Source organism: Mytilus edulis, chromosome 2 (genome assembly GCF_963676685.1).
Source record: "Mytilus edulis chromosome 2, xbMytEdul2.2, whole genome shotgun sequence".
NCBI lineage: Eukaryota > Metazoa > Mollusca > Bivalvia > Mytilida > Mytilidae > Mytilus > Mytilus edulis.
The window spans coordinates 38312633-38338139 of record NC_092345.1 but is presented as its reverse complement, the minus strand read 5'-3'; the positions used below and the strand labels follow the sequence as shown (position 1 = coordinate 38338139).

The window sequence follows — 25507 nt, the reverse complement described above, 5'->3', positions numbered from 1 at the left end:
AACTTAATTATAACCGAAAGTTCCGCCAAAGACTTTTGTATTCAGCGTTTAGGAAGATGTATAAGATGAATCGGTTCCAGCCTTTTAATTAAATGAATTCCAACCCCCAGAACACCATGAATTAGAAGGAAAAAAAAGAAAATCCTGGTATAAAGGGGATCTTATAAAGTATCGGGGAGTGCAACGATATGAGAACCGTTTACGTATTAAGCGCATAATAATAAAGAAAAACCTCATTATAATAGAGAAAAACCTCATCATAATAGAGAAAACCCTCATCATCATTAAGAAAACCCTCATCATAATTTAGTAAAGTTCATCAAAATAGAGAAAAAGCTCATCATTATAATGAAAAACTCATCATAATAGAGAAAACCCTCATTATGATAAAGAAGGAAGGACCATAAGGCAGTTACGGCGTTCGATATTAATGTACCAAGATTAAAATTTCGTACGCCAGTCGAATCAGTAATCGGTCAAGGTAATTTATTTTTGGGGCAGACAATGCTATATTATTACGAAAAAAAAAACCAGTTTGCTTTATCATTTTACTTCCGACAATAGTTTTATGTAAGACAATAAACAAATGCTATAAAATTTGTCTTGTTTAAAAGGCCTTGATTCGACTGCCGTGGGAAATTATGGCTTGTGTACTTCCGCTCATTACACATATGCAAAAGCTATCATATCAATGCTTTAGTATATGATAAACAGAGTTAATTTATAGAGAATAATACATGGCAAAATCCGTATCATATGTCGTATCATCCCGAGACATCAATATCAGCCAAGGGCCTTTAGGCCTTTATAAGATCCCCTTTTATCATATATTTCAACAGAAGAGTATTATATTATATGAACTGTTATGTGATCCATAGCACTGGGTTACCTTCAGCGCTACTTGTGTCTTGTTTAAAAGGCCTTAAAAGAACTGCTCAATTACTTATCCGAAGCACATGTGTTCTACGAGGGACAATATTCCCCAATATTCATGCAATAACCCTTTTATTGTATAGCAATATAATATTTGACAGTAAAAATTGGTTTAAACTAAGATTTAAACGTTGATGACGTCATGAATTTTGAAAATTTATTGCACTAGTGCAATATTAGAATTTATTAATTAACTACACTGTTATTAGACTTAATATGATGAAAACTGCCTATGCAATATAATGTGTAAACTAGACCAATACAGAATAACTCGGCCAATACAGATTTTTTTCTGTATTGGCCGAGTTATTCTATATTGGCCGAGTTGACACAAGTGCAGGAATTCGGAACGTCTCTAGATTTTACATCGAAAGTCACGATAAACACAAACTGAAAGTAAACAGTTGTTTTGAAGACGCAGTTGTCATTTTTTTAACAGTAGGACAACCGGAAGCGCCTGAGTAAGGATTTCAGCGCTCAGTGATACGGTTCACTAGACGACGTTGTCAACACGTAATGGCGGCCATTATTTGACGTCGGATTTGGCATTCCTCGTTGAAAGTTGCATTTATGACATTCTTGGATGCTTAAACTTATTTGTGCCACACAACATAAAAGATAAAGCATTATCCAGATATTGCAGGTAATTATTTTCAAAGAAGTCGTATCCCAAGAAATGATCTAAACGGCAAAAATAAAGTGTAAAATAATATGAAACATGAATATTGAAATCCAAGTTTTCATCATTTCCTTTTCATGTAATGAATTTACTATTTATCACTTTTATCATTTTATTACATTCGGATTTCGGTCTGGGGTATCCGCCCTTGTCTCTGGAAATATTATACCCACTGTCAACATCCGTTTTCAAACTGGACAGACAAAATTAAATCAAAGTACTGAAGTACTGAACATCGGATGACCGCAGGTTCTTGTGGATGGTCAAAAGCACATGTCACAGAAACAGATCACATCTCTATACCTGAAACTTGGGTTAATTTACAGAGATATTTTTTTCTGATACAAGTTCGTGCTTGGATGATGAATAAATGACAGGAAATTCAACTTCACCGTAATAACTATTATATTGTAGTGCAAGAAATCAGTATACCTTGGACTATTATACTTGTATAATAATAGTCGTAGAGAATACACTGGTTTGTTGTTATATATATTATTAATATTACGATTGCATACATGTATGTACCGATTATCAGGTTGTCTGCATGTTGATATCGTAAAATATCAGCTGCGAGACATAATATTAAGCTTTTTGTCGAGTAAGCACAGCGAACGAGATCAAAAAGCCTTCATATTATGTCGAGCAGCTGATATTTTACAATATTAATATTCCGATAACCTGATAATCGATTTATCAGGCTGCATTTGTGTCTTTTGGAAGTATTATCTTAGTTTCACCAGCAACCGGAAGTTGTCTTGATAAGTTCGGGTCAAACTTATCAACGTCGGTTCAAACATTATGACGTCGCTGATATGTCCGGGTCAAAGTTATTAAGGCCAGGTCAACGTATTTGACGTCACAAAGCCGTGATATGGAGTTCTATTAAGAGCTGAGCAGATTGATATAGACAGTTGGACGACCGATAAATATCATTTTCATCTATTTGTATATATGATAATTCTATTCTACTATTATTATAGTGCAGTGCAAGTGCATGGTGGACACTCTTCTGTAAAAAAATCAAAGCCTTAAAGGCTGTAAAAGCAATTGCTGCCATGTTAATGTTTTGGGACGCTTTTATTTTTCATCTACATATATAAGAATTAAACCTGACAGGGCATGGTTGTCTAGTGAAAAGCAAGAAGGTTTTGACTTTATATCAATAAAAGACTTAAGCAGAAAATCATTTTTAATATGTTTTATATTTCACAAGGAGACAACAAGTTTACCAGGCTAAAGTTGGGGGTAATTATGGATTATCCCCTGGTAGTGTTTGTAACTGGGCAATAATTACTTTTATTTATTTAATTTTAACAATTTTCATAATTAATTTAAATTAACCATTCAGTTAAAACATTTCACCTTTCGAGACGCTAATGTTGAAAAATGGGACAGAAATAAAATAACTTACAAGACATAAACATGTAAAAAATAAATATATATTTCAGCTTACTAAAAATATTTTCATAGTGTTACTTTGACATCATTTCTTAAAACTAAGTCCCACACATAATTGTTCATTTGATATGTGTCATCCTCATGCGGTACGAGAAGTTTTCATGTCGCTAAATAGTCTTCTTGTCGCTTAATTTATTCTTCTTGTCCGTTCTTGACGCTTCTTGTCGCTAAAAGTTCTTCTTGTCGTTATTAGTGAGACCGCTATTTTTAGAATACAGGTGGTCATTTACACTACACGTATAACCTGCTGTGTAGTGATTTTTATTTTACGATAAATTTATGAATGAACGATAATTTTATGAATGAACAAGAGCACCTGACCTCTTTCTGAAACACCAATTAAACATATAAAATCGTATTTATTAAGATATAATTCAGTCAATTTTTCACCACTAAATCAACAACTGAAATGATTCCATATTTTGTTGAAACATCGTACAACCGGAGAACAGAAATCGCAGGTATGAAAATGCACTTTTTTCACTGGTGTTGAAAACCCAAAACTAATTTGACTAGAATTTATGAATGACGGAAATTTAAGCGATAACAATACATCGGAGTGACCTCAAGGTCATCCTCTGTAAAAAGTGTTCTTCACGATCTCCATGGAAATAATTCACGCTATCACTTTGTGAACATTATAAACCTGAAACTGCAAATACGGACCAAAACGAATCAAATTTGAAAGCGTGGATGAAAATTGATCATGTTTCATGCCGACTGTAAGTTCTCTAAAAAAGGTAGTGGGTTGGGTGGGTACTCCATGAATTTTGCTGCACGTCAACTGGTCAAAGACGTCCATGTACTAAATCATTAGAATGTAAGACATATTCACTTTAACTCTTGGCTACTTTATACCTGGTCTTATATAAATAAATTCCCATTTTATCTGGGAACAATTAATTTTATCCTCATTATAAACTAACTATCTAACTAATTTTATTCAGGATAAAATCCAGTACAAAAGGATCATCGCTGAAACACATGAACACATATAAAAACATATACAAAACAAAACAACAATAAAACATAACAGCCAACACTTTTGACACTTATAACAACATGAACAAGCAAGAGACAAAACTCATTATATGTTTATGTGTTAAGAATCAGAATGTATTGTGTATTGTTGTCATGTATTGCCCGTCAGGGGGCCTTAATTGGAAAATAAAGAATTTTGAACTTTTATATGTCCCAGATTTCATTTATATAATACATGTACACTCAAGTTTAATATTTTATCTCTAAAAATTAAATCTTTTATGAACACAAATTGATACAATACAAAGGGAAAGGGATTATAGGCTCCAGTCATGCTTCAGTCCCTATATAATCGACCAATAAAGTCATGACAGTGGTGGTTCCATGATTTTAATTGAGAAAAACTGGGTTGTGAATGCCCCCAAAATGTATATAATTTTAGCTTGTATAGTACATGTTATATATTTATGTACACTATAATATAATTGAATATAAAAATGTTAATGAAAGGATTGTTAACACTCAAATCTGCTCCATGTTATGATATTAAACATTGTTATCTAACATGTTTAACACCACCACATTATTAATGTATGTGCCTGTCCCAAGTCAGGAGCCTGTAATTCAGTGGTTGTCGTTTGTTGATGTGTTACATATTTGTTCTTATTTTTTTCATAAATAAGGCCGTTAGTTTTCTCGTTTGAATTGTTTTACATTGTCTTATCGGGGCTCTTTATAGCTGACTATGTGGTATGGGCTTTGCTCATTGTTGAAGGCTGTACAGTGACCTATAGTTGTTAATGTCTGTGTCATTTTGGTCTTTTGTGGATAGTTGTCTCATTGGCAATCATACCACATCTTTTTTTTTAATATTATACCTAAAAAATAAATTTTCAAGACTTGGAAATATTTTCTTTGCCCATTATTGCCTTTAACTTTTATGTATTGAGCAAAATGCTTGAGGCATAATTATTTATAATACTTAGTAAAACATTTATTTTCTTGGTAATTCATATGGCAAATTTGTATTAATGTGTTGATAATAACAATGCAAAGTTTAATTTTGCTTTGAATAATTTAGTATATAATTTATTTAGTAATTGTATGTTCATTTGCTTTATATTTACAGGAAGGAGAAAGATGTTCACTATGAATAAAAAATTCAGTACATAGGACTGTTATATATCAACAAAAAACACTTGTACGTACATGTACATGTGTATGTGTGATATACATACAACAAGAAAACAGTAATCAAATGGAATGTCAAGGACCAGTGTCCAGTAATGTTGAAAGCAAAATGATTTTGATAGAAACAATAGGACTAGAATATATTAAGGGTAAGTAATCCAAAAGTGTCTGTTTAGGGTAAAAACAGTCAGTTATTTACAGTGTGCTATGATTTCAATCCCACAAATATGAAACAAAAACATAATATACATGGTATGCAGACTGTTTTCATAAGGGAATAGACTGAAAATATCTACATTTAACAGTCAGACATAATTATATACTAAATTATTCTTTTTTATATATAAAAGTTGCCAATGGAATAAATTGAGGATGGAAATTGTAATTAATGAGATATAGGTAAAAGAATCATACACAGACTTTAAGGCCGAATGGTATTCTTTTAATAGTTTAAAGATTTTATTCTGTTATCTATGCTGTATAAATGTCAAGAAAGTTACATTTGGATTTAAAACCTAATTTCAAGAATGAAGGGTACCATAATTTAAATTTAATTTATGATAAAAAAAACAATATAAGGGAATTAACTCTTACATGATGTGCATCATATCCATGCAAATGAAGCGTTTTAATAAATCTGACCATTTTTATACGACCACAAAAATTGAAAATTTTTTGGTCGTATATTGGTATCACGTTGGCGTTGGTGTCGTCGTCCGAATACTTTTAGTTTTTGCACTCTAACTTTTAGTAAAAGTGAATAGAAAATTTTTAATACAAGGTTTATGACCACAAAAGGAAGGTTGGGATTGATTTTGGAAGTTTTGGTCCCAACATTTTAGGAATTAGGGGCCAAAAAGGGCCAAATAAGCATTTTCTTGGTTTTCGCACTATAACTTTAGTTTAAGTAAATATAAATCTATGAAATTTTGACACAAGGTTTATGACCACAAAAGAAAAATTGGGATTGATTTTGAGAGTTTTGGTTTCAACAGTTTAGGAATTAGGGGCCAAAAAAGGGCCCAAATAAGCATTATTCTTGGTTTTTGCACAATAACTTTAGTATAAGTAAATAGAAATCAATGAAATTTAAACACAAGGTTTATGACCACAAAAGGAAGGCCACAAAAGGACTACTGAGCGCCGCCGAATCACATTTTGGCCGAAAAGGCACATCCGGTTGTCCTACTGTAATAGTGATCTTAAACATGCTGAAAATGTCAGTATGGCATACATTTCAGGCGAAAGACGGTCACATTCATTTAAAAGGTATTTTGAAAGCAGACGATAGAACTATTTCAGGTTTGGGGAACGAGTAGATTATCACAAAGTTCATTTCTTGACGACCTCATAAATTTCACAATTGTACACATCGATTTTAAATTAGTTTCTGCATAACACATGCAATGGCAGTACCTTTCCAATTACTATTTATGTGTTGCGTCTAAATTTAAGTTGTAACACTTTATAGTGACTGAAAAGGGTAGAATAATTCATCAGATGAGAAAATGCTGAAGACACCTGGAAACAGCACCAGATCATTATGTATTGCATCTAATACAAAGGAACAAACTGAGATTTGGATAGTTCCACTTCAAGGTAAAAATATTTATCTCTTGAAATGATATTAAGAAAATATTGTAACACTGTAGTTAATTAATAAAGATATTATTACGTGTATTAATCGGTCTTTTTCCTCGTGATCATAAGTATTTTCAAAACGTCTCTTAATTCGGTCATTTACAATTTGCCTAGTTTTGCTATCGATTGAAGTGTCAGGCTGTAAATATATTAGTTTATAACGTTAACATTTTTCAGTGTATATGGAATATCACACGGCCACATCTAAATCAAATAGAAATTATAACCAGTGAAATAATCCTTAGAGCTGAAATAATCCTTTATGTTTATACTGTGCAAACACAGTGTGCATTTGTACGTATGAACTTAGAATCCGATAGACAAAATGTAGTCGCTAGGGATTTTCCTTCTTTAATGAGTTCAACATCCTTTGAAACAGGAATGGTGTTAATTTAAGATCATTTTGAGCATTTTTAAGACTCTTGCCTATTTCAATGTTGCCATTTCTTTTGTTGGAAGAACCTATAGGCTTCGCCTCAGGCCAATACAGCAAGCCTCGGACCAATAACAAGGCCAATACAGAAATACTTACGTAATAATATCATATTATTGCACGCTAACTTTTGGTTACGTTCTGTGGGAAATATTCTATTGCTATACAATAAAATTCATTTTTGGATGGCTGAGTTAAAATAGCCTTTGTATTGGGTTTATATGAACATCAAGATTATGTAATGTATGTAATATAGGCTGTTTTCTGTATGACAGTCCGTATTTGCATGTCCCTACCATACATTGGTCCGGCAATTTTTGTAATGTTTTTTTCCAACTTTTTTTTCGCACGAACTTTGTGTTTGGATTTTACAAAAAAATTAGGCGAAAAACACCCATATTTTATTTGATCATTAGGAATATTTATAAAATTCATTTTTGGATGGCTGAGTTAAAATAGCCTTTGTATTGGGTTTATATGAACATCAAGATTATGTAATGTATGTAATATAGGCTGTTTTCTGTATGACAGTCCGTATTTGCATGTCCCTACCATACATTGGTCCGGCAATTATTGTAATGTTTTTTTCAAACTTTTTATCGCACGAACTTTGTGATTGGATTTTACGAAAAAGTGAGGCGAAAAACACCCATTTTTTATTTGATCATTAGGAAGATTTATGAAAACAGTTTCTAAAAAGGTATCACTCAAAGGCATTGAAATTCTAGTTTGATCCAAATTTCCAAATTTTGGGGGGATATGTGACATGTCCACCCCCTTTTTGCAATATTTTATGGTAAATAAATGCAGAATGTTGCCATGGATACACATAAAAGGAATTAATTTTCACTCTTTTAACTTTTGAAAATCAAATCTATGGAATATACTGATTACATACATATGCACATGTACAACACAAACAGTTAGGTTAATGTATTTTTTTTCTAACTGTGGAGTGCTACCTTAAGCAAAAAAAAAAAACAACAAAACTGACTATGTAAAAAAAAAGTAGGGTTCTGATAAAGGGTATGTGATAAAGGGTAGGGGTGTGATAAAGGATATGCGATAAAGGGTGCGCATCAAAGTTGCGCGATATGGATTAAACAGCAGGCTATTTATCACTGAAATATTTATTGATAAAGACTTTAAAATTTTAATACACATTGACAGAGATACGACGAAAAGTTGAAGAAACAAGAATGTGTCCCTCTGATATGGCACGCGGGAACCACATTAATGCGATAATTACAGATTATCGGCGACAATGATAGATTATCGGTCGACCATTATAGATGTACGGCGTAAAGTATACTTTACGGATGTAAATGCATTTACAAAATTATTGACGACAATCTATCATTATCTAACATAAATGCATTAACGATCGACAATCTATGATAGATCAAAGCGAGAACCATATTATTGGATAAGAACAGTTTAACGGCGATTCGTAAATACGTTTTTTTGTACTATAGGTTCTTCCAACAAAAGAAATGGCAACATTGAAATAGGCAAGAGTCTTAAAAATGCTCAAAATGATCTTAAATTAACACCATTCCTGTTTCAAAGGATGTTGAACTCATTAAAGAAGGAAAATCCCTAGCGACTACATTTTGTCTATCGGATTCTAAGTTCATACGTACATGTTATAAATATATATTTTTTTAGTTATGAACATTTGGTTTTTCAATGAGTTAAAGGAATGGTCATGAACTGTAATTATAAGGACACCTGTCTAGTTTTTAAAATTAACTAATGTCTTGTAGATTAATATTGGTTATCTATATCGTTAAATTGCTGTCTTATTGACGTGAATCTAACAGGTTCTATTCCAATAACCATGTATTTTGCGGTTGTTGTGTCTGCTTTTGATTATAATTTAACATTTAAGCTTCGGATGTTTATCTCATAGTCTACTATTATTATTGTGTGGGGTTTGTAAAATTGCACTCCATGCTGTTCTACCATTTCAATACAATACATATTTTTCAGTTGTATTAGCTAGTGTTTTTCAGAGTAAACATCTCCACCACAGCGCTCTATCAGAGACATATATACACAGAGATTGGCAACTCCGTGAAATCCCGTGAAAGATCGCGGCCCGGGATGAGATTCTCGTCGATAAATATTAGAACATGTAATCAAGTCAGGGATGAAAAACCTCGATAGATAATCAAGAAAAGCAAAGGGAAAATTATTTCAGATCATCTTATAATTTCTTTTTTTTTTTTTAAATACTTGAAATCGTTATATTCATTTTTATGTATTTATTGAGAAAAATATTTTTTTCTGCATTTCATATAATTTAAAAATTCAAATCTGGTAATGATCAATTGTTATTACAAGAAACTTTTCTTTATCGCATATCTTTGCAATAATTTGCTCCTTAATTACACAGTGAAATTATGTGTGTCCGATTTTTCGGTAATTAGTCCCTTAGAGTTGTGACTGTTGATTCACAGGTGTGCGATTACGCAATTTATTGCCCTGCGATCACCTGAATTTTGCCGGAGGTGAAGTTCGATATGGATTATTACTTGGTAATTGTTTTTTAAAACTTAACAAATTCTGACATATTATTTTTACCATGACCAGAACTTTATTTTAACAGAAGCACTGGCCAATACTTTAGTATTCAATCAGGAAAACAAAAAGTCTTTTAACATGTCAAAAAAAGAAATGAAGCAACTTTTTCATATATAAAAAATATGTAGCCAGTAGAATTTTGTATCGTGAGAAACTGATTTTATATCTGTTTTAATTTAATTTTAATTTTTAATTGTCAATTTGACCTAGAATAAAATTATTTATGGAACCTTTGCATAAATTTGATTTTCCTAAAGGCACGTACATTATAGTGTTGTCGAAATCACTATTTTTGCTGCCATGAAATATTGAATATGAATCTGTCATTATTTGTAGTTTTTTTAAGACTTGATATCACAGACTCTGATTAAAAACAATTTGTATCATAAGTACATAAAAATGCCCTGCTGAACTGTAGAATTTTAATGTTTTGTTTCATAGATCACCAGAGTACTACTACATTCTTATCTTTACTCTTTCCTATCGGGTAGTGAAACTTGAGTTTGAAATTAGAAAGATTTAAAATTGTGCACGATCTTTTGTGAGTTTATGTTGTTCAAGGTAATTTTCGGTGCAGTTATTTTCTGTTCATTTGTTATTTTTTTCCTCTATGTTACACGACCTTGTACTTTTTGTATTACCCCTTGACATCTCCTGCTTCTGTTTAAACCTTTTCCACCAATATATTTTATTTAAAACATATGTCATCTGTTTTAAATAAAATAGTCTCATTCCCGGAATTTGTTATACAGTTATTCATTTTAATATCAGCTTTTTTATAAGCATATAAACTGCTTGGTCTCTTCACACAACTTATGTTTAGGACGGAATGCAGAAATAGGTACATACATGTACCAGGTTATGGATATATAAGTACATGTTATGTGCTTTTGACCTTCACACGAATTCTTAAACATTCATAGATGTGCAAAGAATATTGTTGTCGTTGGGTTGTTGTCTCATTGACATATACCTCACATTTCTGTTTAGTCATAGCATCTGTGCCTTTTCAATTTATTGCAGAAAATATTAGCATAAACATTTTTTTCAAAACAGGAGAGGTGAAATAGTGATCACAGAATGAGAACATGTTATATTATAAAGAAGAAAACTGAAACAGATAAATATAAATAAGCACCATTGACAATTTGTTAAAGGACTGAAACAAACATAGATGGTGACCAATGTGAGCGACTAGTGTACAGTAGTAGAGTGGACATTTCTTGCTTCTTTTTCTACACATTTTGTCATTTCATGTAAACAATTAAATATGTTACTTTCCATGGAGAGGAAGGAATTTGTGAAACGAAATATTTTGCTATTTAGTACTGTCAAGATATATCACAGGGGTGTTGTAAGATAAATGAACAGTTTCTCTTTTTTTACATTATGCTACCTTTATGCTACAAGGGTAGCATTTTCCATTCTCATGATGTACAAAGATATTATAGAGTGGCCTTCCAATGATAGCCATACATGTAAATCATTGTCTCATTAGCAATCATACTACATCATCATATTGTTATACATGTACATGTATGTAAAAACTATGTACATGTATACTTTGTAAACGTAAAGAAGACAAATGAAGTTGAACACAAGATATTTATTTGCTTTTTTATCCATCTGCACAACTGCCACTGTATCACTTCTGCTTCAAATTCAATAGATTGAATGCAGAGTCTTGTATTTGTTTTTAGTTCAATGGTCTCGCCATCAATTGCACAAAAATCGCATACACATGTACATCAAGTTTGGCATATGAACTACAATAGTATGGTGTTTTTACAGTCAGGATAAGCACATGTAATTTTCTCTCTTACAAAACCATTGTTAAGTATCACATTGATAGTAGTAATCAGTCCACTACATGACAGTGCCGTCACATTCGGATAAAGTCATCACTAATAGTTGTTCCTGTTTGCCAGGGATTCTTAATTTCAATCAGAAAGACTTGGGAGTCCTACATTCAGCACATGTATGATATTTTATCTCTTGTATGCTGCACTGTTAGGTAAATTTGATCAACATCTTTGTTCTTTTATAACGTGCAGGATCCTGTTAAAAAAAAAAGCTCTCAGATACTGAATGTAAATATATATATAAAATTGTAAATGTCATCAAAGTGGTGGAAATAATGAAAAAAACAATTTTTATACCCAAATCCAGTATTAGTATGTCTTGTGAAATTAAATCATGTGATGGTTACAATTTTTCTCTAAAGATGGACAAGTTTATAACCTGTAGCCATGGACAGGGGTCTGTCTTTATATTGAAGAAAATTAACATGACCGACAGCTTGAGTACTGATTTTTAATTGTAAATTGCATCAAAGTGGTTGAAAATCTGAAAAAAACAACCTATATACACAAATCCAGTATGTCATAGGAAAGTAATGCAAGTACTGGGTACAATAGTTCTCTGAAGATGGAAAAGTTTATAAAGTGTAAACAGACAGGGGTCTGTCTTGATATTGAAGCAAAACACCATGGCCTACAGCTTTAATACTGATTTTTAACTGTAAATTGCATCAAAGTGGTTGAAAATATGAAAAAAACAACCTCTATATACCAATCCAGTATGTCATAGGAAAGTAATGCATGTGCTGGGTACAATAATTCTCTGAGACGGAAAAGTTGATAAAGTGTAAACAGACAGGGGTCTGTCTTGATATTGAAGCAAAAAAAAACATGGCCGCTATAATACTGATTTTTAATTGTAAATTGCATCAAAGTGGTTGAAAATATGAAAAAAACAACCTCTATATACCAATCCAGTATGTCATAGGAAAGTAATGCATGTGCTGGGTACAATAATTCTCTGAAGACGGAAAAGTTTATAAAGTGTAAACAGACAGGGGCCTGTCTTGATATTGAAGCAAAAAAAAAAACATGGCCGCTATAATACTGATTTTTAATTGTAAATTGCATCAAAGTGGTTGAAAATATGAAAAAAACAACCTCTATATACCAATCCAGTATGTCATAGGAAAGTAATGCATGTGCTGGGTACAATAATTCTCTGAAGACGGAAAAGTTTATAAAGTGTAAACAGACAGGGGTCTGTCTTGATATTGAAGCAAAAAAAAAAACATGGCCGCTATAATACTGATTTTTAATTGTAAATTGCATCAAAGTGGTTGAAAATATGAAAAAAACAACCTCTATATACCAATCCAGTATGTCATAGGAAAGTAATGCATGTGCTGGGTACAATAATTCTCTGAAGACGGAAAAGTTTATAAAGTGTAAACAGACAGGGGTCTGTCTTGATATTGAAGCAAAAAAAAAAAACATGGCCGCTATAATACTGATTTTTAATTGTAAATTGCATCAAAGTGGTTGAAAATATGAAAAAAACAACCTCTATATACCAATCCAGTATGTCATAGGAAAGTAATGCATGTGCTGGGTACAATAATTCTCTGAAGACGGAAAAGTTTATAAAGTGTAAACAGACAGGGGCCTGTCTTGATATTGAAGCAAAAAAAAACCATGGCCGCTATAATACTGATTTTTAATTGTAAATTGCATCAAAGTGTTTGAAAATATGAAAAAAACAACCTCTATATACCAATCCAGTATGTCATAGGAAAGTAATGCATGTGCTGGGTACAATAATTCTCTGAAGACGGAAAAGTTTATAAAGTGTAAACAGACAGGGGCCTGTCTTGATATTGAAGCAAAAAAAAAACATGGCCGCTATAATACTGATTTTTAATTATAAATTGCATCAAAGTGGTTGAAAATATGAATAAAACAACCTATATATACCAATCCAGTTTGTCATAGGAAAGTAATGCATGTGCTGGGTACAATATTTCTCTGAAGACGGAAAAGTTTATAAAGTGTAAACAGACAGGGGTTAAAAAATTTCATAACGTGCATGTCGGCCAAGCTTCCTTTATTATATACTGCAATTAAACGTTAATCGTCGCAATATTTTAACTAATAACTACTACAAACTGAATAAAACAAGGTAATTCATATACGAAATTGAAATATGTACTTACATTATGCTGTTTTGAAATGCTTGATGTAAAATAAAAATCGAAGCGAGGTGGTGTACTTGTCGTGATAGAATAAAAATGGCGATCTCGTTAAAGTCTCGCGTGATGCGATTTTTGGATTAGATTTCGCTGACCACTGTTACAGCTGCCAATCTCTGTGTATATATGTCTCTGGCTCTATTGACTAATCTAGTTATGTAACCAACTATGACAAATGCAAATTTTTGTAGAAAGTTGCAAACAGATCAATCTCAATTAGACGACTATTGAGTGAAGAACAATGGTACAATTTTTCCATTTTACATTCAAAAAGGAACTGTATTGGTAAATAATTACATTAGATGTATGTTTCATTATAATATTTTATTCTGATTGGCTAACTGCACATCACGTGTTATTCCGTAAGCAGTTGTAATGCTCAATACAACTTTTCATTCATGATAACACGTGCTCCAACAATAAAGTGCACAGGTGAATTAAATAATGAAATATATAAAATTCGTGTTTTCGTGATCATAGCTAAAAAATGTAATTATAAGTATTGAATGCTTCTTTTTGTAACTTTATAGGGTTGTAAAAGCGTTGACCGTGCGTACATTTTTAGAATGAAGCGCTTCCGCGCTTCATACAAAATGTACTTCGGTCAACGCTTTTACACCCCAATAAATTTACAAAAAGAAGCATTCAATTCTTAAATAAAAACAAATGCGTTTCATTTGCATATTGTGATTGCTCTGTATTTAAAGCATGCATGACCTGCCATTTCTCTTCTGGCACAAATGCACACTGTGTTTGCACAGTATAAACATAAAGGATTATTTCAGCTCTAAGGATTATTTCACTGGTTATAATTTCTATTTGATTTAGATGTGGCCGTGTGATATTCCATATACACTGAAAAATGTTAACGTTATAAACTAATATATTTACAGCCTGACACTTCAATCGATAGCAAAACTAGGCAAATTGTAAATGACCGAATTAAGAGACGTTTTGAAAATACTTATGATCACGAGGAAAAAGACCGATCGCATCATATAACGTAGATTTAAAGGGAAATCACACTATTTAAACTACTAATAATAATTCATTAAAATTTTGCATTTAGACAGATCATACTTATTTCAATATTTTAGGCGAAAAAAAAAATTGGGGTCACCGATGTTGTTTTCGAGATATGACGTCATCAAAGAGTAAAGAATTGCGTTATACCGTAAGGTAGAAATAGCTAAAGAAAAATGCTAAAAGAAGGCAAAATTATTGAAAAACGATGTTTAACTGGTTTAACTAAAACAGTCAATTGTAACTTTTATCTTATACACATTTATTTTTCTCAGTTTCCTTATTTTTTAAGGCCTTTTTACATTTCCCGCCATTTTTAATTGCCGTTTATTATAGATTTTTCTTGAAATAAAAAAATCTACTAATGTTTTTTCCTTCAAACTTCTGCATTAATTGCAGCTTCATGGGGAGATTTAAAAAGCATTAATAAAAAAGGGGGGTCACCGATGTTTTAAATCCGCTACAGTGGAAATAATCTTATTATCAATTTTTGGCGGGAATTATAACTTTTTCTCTTAAAACGTTATAGAACGACGTTGCTAGCATATCAGCATTTCTTGCAATGCTTGGAACTATCGGGTTAAAATTGTATATATATATATATGTTTTTTTATATGATATTTTTTTTTTATTAAGGTATTTTGATTATTCATTCTTAAACATACAGTAACAGTTTATTAAAAAGTAATTGTCAAAGTTGGAGTCATCTAAATTTATTAATTGCATTTGTTGTATAGGAAAAACTAATGTGTGCCTCATGCCGTATTAAAGAAATAATTTACGGCTTGCAGACTTAGAATCTTCCACTTCGGAAGATTGAGGGTATCTGGGCTGAAAAGTAACATGTTCCATTTATACTACAAACAGAATTAATTCACACACGGCATTTCGGGTTTTATCTTCCCGGTGCAATGGACAAGTTATTGTTGTCCATTGCACCGGGAAGATAAAACCCGAAATGCCGTGTTTAAAAAGCCACAAACTCGGCACTTTAAAAAAAAAAGCCCTCAATGACACCGTTTTCGGAAGAAATTTAAAATTGGCTAACATTTCTGTTATTACACAACGCTCCATAATCGACACAAATTAAATTCGAGTTCCAGTTTTATTTTGATTTCGAATATTTTTTCAAGTAAGATTTCTAGTTTAAGCTCGAGTTACACTTAGAAACTTCTTGAGTTATACTTTTAGATAGAGTAAAGTTCTGGTAAGAGTTTAAATTTTGAGATCCGATGAAATTAAGAGTAAGAATGTGGTTTCTATTTTCTGTTGGCGCACCTCTTTTTGTTTGAATGTATATTCTTTTATCACATTTATCTTTCATTGTGGTAAATGCAGCTATTTTTGCCAATACTGATTAATGAGGGGGCAGTTTTCGGGATCCGGGATTTCTTTTTTCGTTGTTCGGGATGTCAGAATTTTTTTTTTTTTTTAATTCTGGACCTCATGATGTTTTTAAGCCCGGGATTTCGGGATCAGGACCCCTCTGACCCCCCCCCCTCTCCCCAACCCTCATTACTGATAGTTGATTTGAAAATAATTAATTGAATTTGGGTGCCAATAATTAAGCACTCTCTGATATATCATGTTGGCTATTTTTGTTTAAAAAACCAAAGAATAAAAAGTAAAAAAACTGAATGTCCTGTTCAGTCACGGTCTCCGACAATATTCCTTTATCAGTGTCGACAGTGATCACATTCAGTGATCTAAACTCGAACCTACATCTGAACTTTTATTACTATTTATTAATTTTTTTACCATTGTTTTCTTGATTTTTGCAAAACTTTCAGTGGCAAATTCTACATGAACATCAGCACTAAACATTTGTCTATATGAGTGGAATATTCTTTCACCAGACGGACCATAATGTGTTTGTTACAGTTTATCAGTACTCTGTGAGACATTTGTATATCTCTACATAAATACATGTGTGTGTGTGTGTATGTGTGTTAAATATTTCTCTTTTGGAGACTGGTAAAGCCAAATGTATAGTACGTGTTGAATTATTATACGCCCGGTTACGGGACGTATTATGGTATACATCTGTCCGTCCGTCCGTCGTCAACATGTCGGACATTAACTTAAAAATGCTTTAACCAATTGGCATAAAACTTTAAAGAAATTGTTTATATCTATTGACGTGAGCTCCCTTTCTTTTTTTTTATAAATTTTGATTTTAAGTTTCCGAGTTATCCATTAAAAAAGTGGGATTTTCCAGTTTTCGGACAATTATAACTCAATATCGCTTTCATCAATTTTCATACAACTTTGATTAATTGTTTATATCTGTTGATGTTAATACCCTTTTGATTTTTATAAATTTCTAATATGACATTGAGAAGTAATGAATCTTTCTGAAATTGTACCACAAGGTTCCATTTCTGCACGTGGCTATTCTAGTAAATGAATTAATCTACAAAGCGAGAGCACTTCCATTCTCATCAGCTAAGAGTCGACTAGCCCTTTTTGAAAGGCTAATGCTTGTTCTGACAGGAACTTCACTATTATTTGTTGTTCTTGATTGACGATATGTATCTGGTCAAGGTTTCAAACGGGGGGTCTAAAATATTGGATCAATTTACAACTTACTCTCAATCTATGAACTATTGCAAAAATTCAAAACGTGATTCACAAAGTCACAAAACTCTCTATCAAGTATAGAAATCCACCTTCAACACAGTTACAATAATGGTTCATATTCACATATATTTGATATTTTCTTGTCCTAATGTGCTTGAACTATTGAACACTGAACATGACACACCAGATGATCTAATACAATCTTAAAATAGATATGAGAAGATGTGGTGTGAGTGCTTAAAAGACAAATCTCCATCCAAGTCATAATTTATAAAAGTAACCCATTATAGGTCAAAATACAATCTTCAGCACGGAGCCTTTGCCCACACCGAACAGCAAGATCTAATGGGATCCAAAAAATGACTCAAACCATTCAAACGGGAAAAACCAACGGTCTAATCTATATAAAAAAAGAGAAATGAAAAATACTTATGAACCACATCAACAAACAACAACCCCTGAACATCAGGTTTCTGACTGTATAATCATGCATCCTGTAAATCCAAAAACAAACATTAAATCACACAAGCAAGAGAAAAAGTACATGTTCTTCAGTAGAGAGGGTATGCAGAATACCCCAATTAATTATACTAAGCGCACAAAACAAGTTTTTGTGAAAACAAATATCAAGTAGGTTTTATTACTTGGCCTTTTTGTAGCAAACTGTGCTGTAAATCTAATGTCGTATATAGCATTGAGGATTTCAAAGCAACTTAATATCATATTTAAATCAAATATCCTACATGTCCTATACATTGTTGATTTTGTTTTAGTTCATTCCCGTACCAAAAAAGTAACTTTACCATTTAATATGCAACATCAATTATAAAGTTCAGTGTGTGTCCCGTGGCTCGAATCCGAAACCAAGGATTAAAAGAAACCTTTTTTTAATAGAACCTTTATACAATAAGTGTGTATATAACTATAAAGCCAGGTGATTTTGTTTATATAATAGGACGAATAGATCCTCCCGAGACAGACTGGGACAAACTAGCAACGGACAGTTTAAACAAGGCACTCAAACAAACATACAATACTAATTTGGCGAAAAACATTATCTTATTCATCGGAGATAGAATGGGCATGTCCACCGTTACTGCAGCTAGAATATATAAGGGTCAGAAACAAGGCCATCCTGGGGAAGAGACGATTCTGAAATTTGAAGAATTTCCTCATGTGGCATTGTCAAAGGTAAGAACGTGACCAACCTTGTATTGTTGGTCATGAAGATCAACATTCCTACCATTTAAACGAAAGATGAAAATAGTTTTGTTAATTCAATTAGTTTTAGAGAATTTTATCGTAGCGGTAAATAAACAAGTCACTATTCAGTATCAAATTCTAACACAGCTTCGAGTTATTAATACAAAAAGAAGATGTGGTATGATTGCCAATGAGACAACTCTCAACAAGAGACCAAATGACACAGAATTTAACAACTATAATAGATCACCATACACCTTCAACAATGAGCAAAGCTCATACCGCATAGTCAGATAAAAACGCCCAACTTCTGGTAATTCTGCATAACAAGTGGGGAACAATCATTATGTATGCTACACTTAAAGTTCCTAGCTTATTTTGTCAGTTATGGTGTATTATTACTACAATAAAAATTTAGCTTCGTATAGGTATTGATATCAAACGGGAACATTTTTGACTGATGTCACAATGTAAAGGAATTATCAATCTTTATATTCGTAAACATTCTTTTACAAATTAATTCACCATGACCTTAGATGAAAACATTCTCTTTTTTGCACTTTTATACGAAATATCATTTCATGTGTAAACAACGTAATGAAAACATTTTTGTTGACCCAATTCTTTTCAATATATATTACCATTAAGATCACCTATATTCGGTTTAAGTTCAAATTGTCCATGCTTTTTATTTTTATTGTAGTATTAAACTCCTTTACCTCGTGTGCGATTTATTTTTAAAATATGCATTACTGATAGAAAAAAATGGGATGATTATCAAGATATTTATTGAAATCTTGAGTAAAAAATATTTTGATTATACATACGTTAAAATTTAAAACCACACACAATGTTTTTTTTACTTTTTACATATCATTGATAGAACAGCTATTTATCAATTATGGACTTTTACTAGGTCAAAACGTTATACACTATAAAATTTAATTCAGAAGTCAATATATATATATATATATAATGTCTAAAAATAGCAACAATCAACATTCAATCTAATTAAGCGTGGATCAGTTTGTGAAAATAAACTGATACAGTTACTGAATCAAAATTATATAAATGTCTAAGAATATAACTAAAACACACTAATTGATACATTAAAAAGTTCTATTAGATGTTAAATAGAAATACGCAATATTTCGCTAAACAAATTAGCTTCATCAGGCGTGTGCATCTCTCAAGGTGAAATCGGATGCATGACAGAAAAATATTTTTGTAGCTTAATCTATACAATATTTGAGGGATGGGTGTAACATATTAATTCGGTCATAAAATATGTTTGTAGCTACAACTACATGAAGTTGGAATAAAAGTTTAACACATTTATAGATGTTCGATTAATTGTATGAATTTTTATAAATTAATTTGTATGATTTCAAGATAACTATGGTTTTGATTTGCTTTGAAATCTTTTTTCGTCTCTCTCATTGAGTCCATCAGGTTCAAGAGTTCGTAACTGGTGCATCCAAAATCTCTCTCTTTTTTGTCTTCCTTGTGTATCCCAATTTTGATTTTTCTCAATGATTTGAAATGTGATGTTTTTAAAATCATGTCCTGCTCTTAAAAGGTGTCTTGTAATTGGGCAGTTCCTTTCTTTTGTATAAAATGACCGATGGTTATTTAGTCGGATGTTAAATGGGGTTTCTGTTTCACCAACATATTGTAATTTGCAAGTTCCACACGTTAGAACATAAATGCAATTTTGCGTTTTGCAATTTGATGTTATAAATATGTTGTAATTTTTCTTTGTGACTGTGCTGATGAACTGGGTTTCTATATTGGCGACTTTGCAGCACTTACAATTGCCCCTTCCGCATTGTTTATAACCTCCGATTGTTGATATCTCCCGTTTAGATACTTTGGATGATACTAGAATATCTTTGAGGTTTTTTGGTCTGCGGTAAGCCATAACGGGAGGTGATGGAAAAATCTCGCTTAAGGAAGGATCATTTTCAATAAGACGCCAGTGTTTGTGGACAATTGATGAAATATTTGTCAGATGAGGATGAAAGCTAACAACAAACGGGATTTTATTTGTCTGGGCCGTCTTTTCTTTGTATTCAAGTAGGTTTGTTCGTTCTTTTTCGTTTGCTTTTCCGAAAGCTTCTGAAATACTTTTGTTCTTATAACCTCTTGATGTGAGTTGCTGTCTGAGTTGCCCTAAACGATGGTTTAACTTTGATTCCGATGAACAAATCCGTTTTAACCTGATGGCTTGGCTGTACGGAATGCTCCGGGAGCAGTGTTTCGGGTGACAACTCTTCGGAGAGAGAAATTGGTGTTTATCAGTTTTTTTGGTGTGAAGGTCTGTTGTCATGACTCCGTTTTCTAAAGTTATGGTGGTGTCGAGAAACGCAATTTTCTCATTTGAAACTTCAGATGTGAACTTGATCGATTGATGAAAGTTGTTACAGAAATCGAGAAATTCTTGCAGGCGTTCTGCAGTTTCGTTCCATTTGATGTCGATGTCATCAATATAACGGAGCCAAGACAAGGGTTTGTATGGTACATTCGAAAGGATGCGTTCTTCGAGACTCCCCATGAAAATGTTGGCAAAAGAAGGTGCCATTTTGGTTCCCATACTGGTACCGTCAACCTGCAAGTAGTGCTGGTCGTTGAATACAAAATTGTTGTTTTCAAGCACTAGTCTCAGCAACTGAACCAGACAGTCTGTTGGGGGATGTTTATCCTTACGATTGTTCCATACCTGTTCACAAGCGACTATTCCTTCATTTTTGGGAATATTTGTGTACAAAGAAGACACATCCATCGATACCAAAATTGTGTTGTTTGGTAAGGGGTTTAATGAATCCATTTTCTTCAAATAATCTGTAGTATCTTGAATGTAAGATGGCATTGTTCTAACATGTGGTCTGAGATGGTAATCCACGAATTCAGATATTTTTTCGGTTGGATGGCCATTTGCAGATACTATCGGTCTTCCCGGAATCCCTTCTTTATGGAGTTTTGGGAGCAAGTAAAATCGACCGGCTGTGCAGGTTTCATCAGGTCGTAGATAGTCGTACGTGTCGTCATCAATATGTTTTTTGCTGTTCATGTCTGAAAGGACCTCATTAATTTGTTTACTTATTTCTTTTGTAGGATCACTTTCTAAATGTTTATAAAATTTTGTATTTGAAAGCTGACGATTCCCTTCTTCAATGTAGTCGGTTTTGTTGATCACTACAACTGCACTTCCTTTGTCTGCTTGTTTAATAACAATATCATCACGGCTTTTTAAATTATTTATGGCCTGGCTTTCTTGTTCAGAGAGATTCCTTAAACGTTTGCCACTGACTGATGATTTTACTTCAGTTTTAATTGATGATATAAAGGATTCTAAATTGTCGTTCTTACTCCTTGGTGGATTCCATTCGCTTTTCTTTTTAAATCTTGGGATGCACTTGTCCTCTTTATCACTCTCATATTCCGAATCATTCATTCCGGCTTCTTGTAAGATTTTTTTGTGTTGCCTATTAAAATGTTATTATATATATATATATAATATCAAACAATACATTTGTGTCAATATAAAAAAAGAAGATGTGATATGTTTGCCAATGAGATAACTCTCCACAAGAGACCAATATGACACAAAAATGAACAACTATAGGTCACCGTCAAACAAGAAAACAAACGGTCTTATTTATATAAAAATATAAACGAAAAATAAGTATGTAACACATAAACAAACGACAACCACTGAATAACAGGCTCCTCCTGACTTGGGACAGGCACATACATAATGTGGCGGGGTTAAACATGTTCAAACTTTCAAATAAAGTTTATTTTCTTTCTTGGAAAAATGTAGAAGGTTTTTTTTGTTATATGGATCTTTTTCTCTTTTTAGTGTGTGTACTTTGTCCTGAATTCCTAAACATTTTCTTTTACTGATATATCGTTTTTTAATATTGTTTTCTTCTTTCTCAACAAACTTTAATTTTAATTTTATAAGACATACGGAAATGATAGGCAGGTTCCAGACTCTGCGCAAACAGCCACGGCGCTGATGAGTGGATATAAAACAAATTTTTACATAGTTGGCTTCAATGACAAGGTCACTGCGGGGAATTGTTCTGCTGAAACTGAAGATAACAAACTTAAATCTATTCTTCATCACTTTAATGATGCCGGTAAGTTATTTGTTTGAGTCAGTAAATGTTATATCTCTAAACGATAAACCGCTCTTCTGTTAACATGGTTAATTCGGCTGCCTTGCTATGAAACATTACCTACTTTTTATACATAATATATATCTAAATTCTAATGAACCAAAATTCTCGGTACATAGATATAATAAACATTGAAAATATAACAAAAAGTTCGAATAATTACGAATGTGTGATCTACAATGGTTAAAAAATATAAAAATGAGTCATATATACGATATTATATAAATGAAATTTTATAGATATTGGAAGATGTGATATGAGTGCCAATGAGCCAATTCTCCACCAAGTAACAATTTATAAAAAGTAAACCATTAAAGGTCATGGTACGGCCTTCAACACGAAGCGGAGCCTTGGCTCACACCGAACAGCAAGCTATAAAGGGCCCCAAAAGTTACTAGTGTAAAACCATTCAAATGGGAAAACTAACGGTCTAATCTATATAAAAACGAGAAACGAGAAACACTTATGAATCACATAGACAGACGACAACCACTGAACATCAGATCCCAGGACAGTTACAAACAATTGCAGCGGTTTTAAACGTTTTAATGGTACCAAACCTTCTCCCTTTTCTAAAACAATAGTATCACAACACAGAAAGACACACTTTAAAATACCAATTAGAAGGCTTAATTCAATAAAAAAAATGATTATTTTCATTTTTGTTTTTTAATTTATTGTCTTTTATATATTTTATTGTGTTTTGTCGTTACACCACTATCCCTGTCATTTTGAAGCTGACTGTGCGGTATTGATTTTGAAAATTGTTGAAGGCCGTCCGGTGACTTAAGTTTTAAACTTCTATGTCATTTAGTATCTGGTGGAGAGGTGTCTCATTGGTAATCATACCTCTACTTCTAATTCTAATATTTTAAGGTACATGTATGCTATCAAACAATCTTACCTCTTATAGACCAATAAATTTGCACAAATTGTTTGGCATACCAGTAGTTGATGTTTCTAGAATTCCTTTAAGTTAAATCCTAAAATTTCGATATGTTTCTTCGAGTCGATTCACTTGATGCAACATTTTATGTCTAAAAACAGATGAAGCTGACAAATTTCTCATAAAAAATGTACTCACCTCGTTACCACACATTAAAAAAAAAAAAAAAGAAATAACAGATTGAAGATTCCTTGATTTGTAACAAATAGAAAAAGGGGGCATTTTAACCAGATTGTATAAGCTTTAATTGATGGATGGATGGATGGATGGATGGATGGACAGGTCGATGTTTTATAATGGGAAAATTGTCTTATATTGGCTTAATATCATTGTAACTTTTTATTGAATTTAAGTGTGCAAGCAAAAATAAGTGTTTTCTAGTAAATCGCATTTTCTCACACTTACAATACAAATGATTGTAGAAAAGAGTAGATATCTGCAATGAGGACATTCAAATTTCATAAATCGAAAACAGTATCATGATAAAAGAGACTACAAACGACACAAAGACATGACGTCATCAAAACGTAAAGAATCGCATTATACCGAAATATAGAATTAGCGCTCTAAAAATAGACAAAGTTATTGAAAAACGATATTTAACTGGTATAACTAAAACAGTTAAATGTAAATTTTACCTTATTCACATTTATATGTCTCAGTTTCCTTATTTTTCAAGGCCTTTGAATATTTCCCGCCATTTTTAATTGCTATTTATTATAGATCTTTCTTGAAATGAAAAAAATCTTGCAATGCTTGGAACTATCGTTTTCACTACAAAATAAATAAACATTTTTTAAGGTATTTTGATTATTCATCGATATGTTTATCAATCTATCGAATCGTTAAACATGCAGTAACAGTTTATTTTTAAGTAATTGTAAAAGTTGAAGTTATCTGGGTCGTTTTCAAAAAATGTCGAATTTTCAGTACACCCATGCTAACTTTTTTATTTCTAATGGAAATTTCAGTTGTAATGGTTTAAATGAAAGCTTGTCGGATTTGTGATTCAGAACATTAATAATAAACACACCTTACATCTATTTTGATAAGATTAAACTGCATTTAAGACCCATTTTGGGGGTATTTGTCTGCGTACAGTGTCAGAAAAACACATTTCAAATGATTTTTTTGCGATTTTCTGATCGCCTTGATATCTGCAAAAGGAACTTTTTAAGAACGTTTGATATTACTCTCACGAAAAATCGTAGCTTCTATATCATTGTATGTAACATATTATCTACAAACTAAATTGAATCTGCGTACAGGAGGTTCATGTCTTTCCTGTTACCGCTACTTAAATCAGCCGTGAAATTATTCTCCCTATGAATATTGAATCAGTCAGTGTTGATCTCAAAAGTGCAAAGTAATCTTTACATTTAAAACGCCTCGTTTCTTGAACGACAGTGTAGAGAAAAGAAATTTCAAGAAATTTAGTGAAAAAAATATAGCGTACTTTTTTTCATGTCTATGCTGTTACCACCAATTTTGATTAAATACGCCAACAGTATACTTGTAAAAAGTGCAATAACGTGTTGGAAACCAAATTCACAATAGAAAAACGTAATCACTTCACCAAAGGGAGTAGTTATTTCACAACAGGAATCAAAAACGAAGA

The 25507-nt window shown here is 32.3% G+C and overlaps 1 long non-coding RNA gene across 1 annotated transcript; it reads right to left on the bottom strand.

Annotated features, from left to right (window-relative positions):
- Nucleotides 1-11491: 11491 nt before the first annotated feature.
- On the bottom strand, nucleotides 11492-14026 carry LOC139512137 (uncharacterized). Its single transcript, XR_011662172.1, has 2 exons — nucleotides 13918-14026; nucleotides 11492-11963 (listed from the first exon to the last, which is right to left on the bottom strand). It is a non-coding gene; the product is annotated as an uncharacterized lncRNA (long non-coding RNA).
- Between the last annotated feature and the right edge of the window lie 11481 nt (nucleotides 14027-25507).